Raw genomic sequence first — 7,147 nt, 5'->3', positions numbered from 1 at the left:
AGTATCACAGCTTAAATTTCATACGGCATTACTTGCAAATTGTAGCCTGTTTCACATAAGACTCTTTCTTTCCTTCTACTTATGTGAAAATGAAAGTGAACAAAACACTAAGTTTGATTGTTTTCCATTTGTATTTTCATACCTCTACTCTTAAATGAGAGAAGAACAGGTTCATGGTACTGTTGTATCTAATGAACTTGTTGAGGCAAAAGAAATGCATTATGTATAAGAACAAAAGAAATGCCAAATCCCTGAGGTGCCATAATTGGAATAATTAAATACTGACACTTGGTTGCAGTAAAATGATAAAAAACTCACTGCATTTCAGTACATTGTAGCAATTTTTCCCTTGCTACATGTATAGAGCTATCTGTTTACTTTTTCACTTAATATAACAAAATAATGTTATATTTGTAATCATAATTTGTTGCATTTATAGCATTTTGTACATTGTATTTATTTCTAAATGTTACATGAATGTAATGATCATAAATGATTGCAATTTCTGTAATAAGAAATTTTCACCATGTTTGGAGGCAAATTGGCACGTGTCCAGTATTTTTTTTTTAATTTTTTAATTTTTTATTTCAAATTCTGATATACTTTTAAATACTTTTGATGAAGGAATATTTACAGAAGAATGAAGGAATGTGCAAGTGATCACACCGAAAGAAGGTTAGCAAATTACTTTTTTGTCCACTAGGTGGCAGTAAAAACTCATAGCAGGTATAAACCTGACTGGTATCGGTGTGTAAAAACATAACCATACGCATTAATTCTGTACCACAAACAATACATTTGTAACACTTCCATTAACCAATTTTGCATTCATTCAAGCCATATAGAGATTCGACTTATGTATGCAATGTATGAAGTGTATATTTGCTCTGACATATTAACATCTCTGTGGCTCAGCTAAATTGGGAGCTCTCAGATTTCCCCTAATCCCTGCACATCAAACAGCAGGCGGAGTACAGCAGATGCATACAGAGACACTGCTCTCCTGTGGTATCTCGACCTGCCGGATCTTCTTTCCCCGTACACAGTGCTGTTATTGTCCTTGTATATGTATGTGTTTGTGTGAGACAGCGTGTGTTGTTTGTCCCTGTGTCTCTCCATTCCTCTCTTTTCAGGTTTAAAGAGTGTTCTGATTGGTGGCTAGCAGAGAGTTGTGTGGACACTGATTATGCTGACTACTAAGAATCACACACAAATCCACACCCAGAACTCCACTCAGCTTGTTTCTGATTTCACACACCCCTTTCTAGATAAATGCTGTCGATGTCGGTTGACGGAAAGATGAACGAACGAGCTGTGTGTGTGTGTGCCTTATTGCTCTGCAAATCCCACTCAGACACCTGCACTCAAAGCTTCCCACTGCTGTACCTCCACTTCAAACAACTACCAACACACAGAGCGGAAACAAATATCTACAGAGAAGGGAACAAAAGATTGGGAAAGACTGTAAAAGAAAGTAAAATTCCTCCAAAACTTTGCTAATGCAATCTATTTGATACTTTTTTCTGATGGTAGGCTACTTCACTTTTTTAATTACTGAAATGTCCTTATTTATAGCCTCAATGGCTCAAAATTGTTTCCTGAAATTAAAAGAAAGAAGTAATTTGTGCACAGATGTAAAGGTAAAGATTCTGGCTCTTTTTCAGTGATCTAAAATCACCTCTATCTACAGTAACTACCTGAAACATACTGAAACACCAGATCCAAAACAACAGTATATGCCTAGCAAAGAACTAGATAACAGCTTTTTCCAGTGGTCCTATAAGCGTGCTGGACCTGCATGCACCTGCCCTCTATGAAAAGAGGAAAATAACTGTCTATAATTTCCAGAGCTGAAAACACAATACACACAATAGAAATAATAAAAACATGCTGCATTTATAGAAATGGTTGAATTGACTACAATTCCTAAAATACATTCTGTTCCAAAAATGGTCTTTATTTTAAAATTGTGGTAACTGAAGTTTTGCATCATGAACAAGAGTCAGCTTAATCATAAAATTATAGTACAACCAATGGCTGCCTCCATGAAGGCTCCCTACTTCGGTTTGCCTGATTTCCCTTTCTGGTCTTATTCAAAATCAGTGTAAAAGCTACATGCACACACTGCAAACCAGAACTGAGTGAAATGTAAGAGTTGAATATGAGTCCATGTTCATGCTGTTGCTAGTTGCTACAAAATGATTTTTCACAGAAATATTTGTGTAAAAATTACACTTAAAATGAAAAATTCATCCAAATAAAGTGTAAATTCTTTCCACTTTGTTGAAAATAAAGATACGAAACTACATCTCAATCCGGAGCCATACATGGATTTTGACTGTCTTTACACAAACGGCAGGAAATCAGAATATATATCGTGTTTGCAGGATTTCGCTTGCAAGCTAATACTAGGGAGCTGTTATAGTGGAAACATTAACTTATTTTAACATCAGTAATTACAATCGGTTGCTTATATTTATATCAATAGCCAACCTGGTCTAATATAACCACATTACTATCATTTTTTTGCTAAATGAGTTTTATGTTGCTCATTGTAGTATCGCAGCAATTTTCTGGTTAAATAAACATTATAGGCGCTACAACAGCAGTCACCAGTTAGCGGACCGCAGTCCGGGTCCAGACCAGGTGGTCAGGAATTGGCTGGTTAGCAGGTCCCTGTTAGCACCTGCTGGTAGATGCTGGAACTACACCACTCGATGGCAAAAAGCATGTTTCTCCATAGACAGCGGTAGCCGTGTTTTATGATGAAATAAAAACATTTCCAAGAACCATTTCAGTTTAAATTATTTCATTACATTATAGCACATCATCATCCAGTAACGGCTCGTTTTTGAAGGGCTCTTAAAAGCGTGAAATGGATTTCTATTTTTCCCTTTCTATTCCCATTGATGAGTGATCAGTCACATGACATTCGATCCCGGAACTGAACGGCCATGAGCAAAGATGACAGCCTCCATTTTGTTAGCTTTCTGGGAACCCTGCGCTAGCTGAGCACAGCCACAGAGATGAATGGGTATGCTAACGGATAGCGCCAGGCCAGCAGTCTCAGGCCGGAGGTTAGGGCAGAGCTAATGGAGACCAGGGTTGGGAGGGTTACTTTTGAAATGTATTCCACTACAGATTACAGAATACATGCTGTAAAATGTGATTTGTAATGTATTCTGTTAGATTACTCAAGGTCAGAAACGTATTCTAAATACTTTGGATTACTTCTACAGCACTGGAAGATTTTTTTTGACTATAAAAACTCCGCCAGTACAATAAGACAAAATACATGTTAAAAATACATTCTCTGAAAAACCTAAATATCTTATGCAGTGTTGTTTCTAAAACAAGATCAATCTAATTGATCTTGTTTTAAGGAGTTTTAGATATTTTTACAGGAAAACAATACAAAAATTATTATCAAGAATATGATTTTTGCCCTAATATCTAACTATGATCTAACATGAATTTTCTTGATAACAAAATATGATAGTGGCTGGTAACGTGCATGTAAAATGGCTAGAAATAGCATTTTAGCTTAGCGTAAAGCTGGCAATTTACACAAGGTTTATTTCTATTTCTTCTGCTCCAAACTTCCTTCAAACTTCTCTGTCTGCTCGTATGAATGTAACACATCATAAGAAAGTGTTTCACCGCTGTTCAAATGCACTTTGGATTGCATCATTTATATGTATAAATGTTTTCCATCTGAAAGGACTAAATATTAAATGAAACAAATGACAATAAAATGCAAAGTAATCTCTTCAGTAATCAAAATACTTTTTGAATGTAACTATACACTGTAAAAAATGATTTTCAGTCTTGTTTTCCTGTAAAATTATCTAAATATTTTTAAAACGTGATTTATTTTCAACCTGCTAACATTGCCAAATATCTGATTATCCTTTGGTTGGTTTCAAAGTTTTGTTTGTACATTTCTTTAATAAAGCATAAACATCCATAGCACTTTATGCCACATGGAGCACAAAGAATAATTTGTATGAATTAGCCACCAACCCTGCACCTGTAAAAAAATTGTTTTCGTGCTCTTGCGCAATAGACGAATAACACGAATAACACTCTGTGCCTTAAATACATTAAAATCAATTTGAGAAACATCTATTTTATTTTTTAGATATTTATATTTTACGGGAGTCCTGCGAGTCATTTCTTTCTCCCACACCCGTGCACACATCATCCCACCCGTACCTGCACTCAGCAATTAAAACTTGTCCTGCACCCCACTCTAACGCACTTTGTCCCGTGTCCAATATTGGCAGATAGTACCGTATGTGATCATGGCTGGATACAGTGTTTTGCGGGACGCGTGCTTCTGTTTCCCCTGTTGTTAATTTGATGATGATGAGAGGTGCTGTCTGTCTATTCACGTCTTACATCTCTTTTATATACATATTTTTATAGTGCTGTGGTGATTTGTTGTTTATTGTTTGTCATTGCTTTTTAAACTACTCTATTTTTGCATTGAAAATAACCTTTGGTGCTTACATAGCATTACTTTCCATCCATCCATCCATCCATATTCCCATATTCCCTAAATTAATTTACACATATATTTTCACAGGTAAAAATATCAATACCCTTTACTACCCCACAAAGGCCATACTCATTAACTAACGTTGAAATTGTGAAAAATGACTTGAATTATTTTGATGTGGATTTTGTGGTAATGCATTTCACACAACGGTTTCTTTGAATTTCAGTATACTCATCTGTCACCGGACAGATCATAAGAGACCTGCTTCAGTCATAACTTAATTTTGTGTTTTGCCTTTGTAGGGCAGTATCATTAGCTACATTTCTGTCAACAGAAAGAATAGTCATCATTATATATTATATAATTACTTCTTTGAGCAGTTCCCATCTGTGTCAAATTTAGGTGTTTAACCTTACATGTTATTGATCTCTCCATCTTATATAATTCCTTTCACTCCATCTTTATTTTCTTCCTTGATATTATTTCTCTCCAATCCATCCTTGCATTTGTGGGGACTGTGATTTGTCTTTGTAATTTGCTTTAAGGCTGTAATTCTAATTACCCTGAAAGTGTATTGCTTTATTTTTTATCTTAGTAATGAGGCAGTATAGCAAGAATAAGGTTGTCAGGGCCCACTTCAATCTTATGATTATATGTTTATCAGTTTATTCATTTCAATATATTTTTTAATATGGGGAGTAAGTGTAAAATAAAGTTATATTGGGCCTTATGATCTTCACAATTACGCCATGTTACGACCAATTAAAGACATTAAATTAGTAGTCTGAGTACCCCCCATATATATATATATATATATATATATATATATATATATATATATATATATATATATATACACATACATACATACAGTATATTTGTGTGTGTGCATGTATGTGTGTGTGTCATACATATCTATATGTATATGTCTATATTTGACAAATATTTGACTATATTTGGTTGGGAGTGGCTTGTTCTCCTCTTGGAAGTGACTCCTGAACAAAGGCTTCTGTCCTGTAACATACATTTTTGTTTGATTTAGAATTGTCGTTCAGGGGGTGGTTAGTGTGGTCTAGAGGGAAATAGGGAGATCCCTTTCAGAGATAATTCCAGAGAGTCCTCCATTTCCTTATAATGGGAAGGTCACATCTGAAGACTTTTAAATATCAACTGCAACAACAGCACAAAGTCCAATTTAATTACTTGAATGTAAAATCAAAGGGTGCATCCAAGACAATGTGCAGAGCATACTGAAAAACAACAATAAAAACAATTTCAAGAACAGTTCAAACTGCATTAGAAGTACTATGCAAATATGTGTTTACAGTATCGTGTAGTATATGCCAGGTTAAACATGATCCATGCTCTACCAGTTGAGCTACAGAACCCCTGCATTTCAACCGGTAGAGATAGAGGAAGAATGATAGTAACAACAATGTTTTGGGTTCCCAGGAAATGCATAAATTTATAAGTAAACAGATTGAATGTACTGTAAGTTGTTTTCAGTGAAAGCATCTGCCAATTAAATAAATGTAAATGCATGTGTCCTTATTCTTTCTTCCAACAAATACTTATAAAGCAAACCAATTATAGGTTTATTTATGTCAAAAACGATTTCTCTACATTCCTCACCATTAACGTGAAAACCCTACAGTATGATTGCTGGTGCGGTCACTGTTGCACTGGTGATTGATTGTAAGTATCTGACTGCTGGCGTGGGCACTGGTGGTTGATGGTGTGTCTCTGACTGCTCGCGTGGGCACTGGTGGTTGATTGTGTGTCTCTGACCGCTGGAGTGGGCACTGTTGCACTTGTGGTTGATGGTGTTTCTCTGACCGCTGCCATGGGCACTGTTGCACTGGTGGTTGATGGTGTGTCTCTGACTGCTGGCGTGGGCACTGTTGCACTTGTGGTTGATGGTGGGTTTCTGACAGCTGGCATGGGCACTATTGCACTGGTGGTTGATTATGTGTCTCTGACTGCTGGCGTGGGCACTGGTGGTTGATGGTGTGTCTCTGACTGCTGGCGTGGACACTGTTGCACTTGTGGTGATGGTGTGTCTCTGACCGCTGACGTGGGCACTGTTGCACTGGTGGTTGATTGTGTGTCTCTGACTGCTGGCGTTGGCACTGGTGGTTGATGGTTTGTCTCTGACTGCTGGCGTGGGCACTGTTGTACTTGTGGTTGATGGTGTGTATTCTGACCGCTGGCGTGGGCACTGTTGCACTGGTGGTTGTTTGTGTGTCTCTGACTGCTGCCGTGGGCACTGTTGTACTTGTGGTTGATGGTGTGTCTCTGACCGCTGGCGTGGGCACTGTTGCACTGGTGGTTGTTTGTGTGTCTCTGACTGCTGCCGTGGGCACTGTTGCACTGCTGGTTGACTGTGTGTCTCTGACCACTAGCATGGGCACTGTTGCACTGGTGGTTGATGGTGTGTCTCTGACCGCTGGCGTGGAAACTGTTGCACTTGTGGTGATGGTGTGTCTCTGACCGCTGACGTGGGCACTGTTGCATTGGTGGTTGATTGTGTGTCTCTGACTGCTGGCGTTGGCACTGGTGGTTGATGGTTTGTCTCTGACTGCTGGCGTGGGCACTGTTGTACTTGTGGTTGATGGTGTGTCTCTGACCGCTGGCGTGGGCACTGTT

Source organism: Myxocyprinus asiaticus, chromosome 3 (genome assembly GCF_019703515.2).
Source record: "Myxocyprinus asiaticus isolate MX2 ecotype Aquarium Trade chromosome 3, UBuf_Myxa_2, whole genome shotgun sequence".
In the NCBI taxonomy this organism is placed as follows: Eukaryota; Metazoa; Chordata; class Actinopteri; order Cypriniformes; family Catostomidae; genus Myxocyprinus; species Myxocyprinus asiaticus.
The sequence above is the reverse complement of the archived record's forward strand: the minus strand, read 5'-3'. Positions refer to the sequence as shown.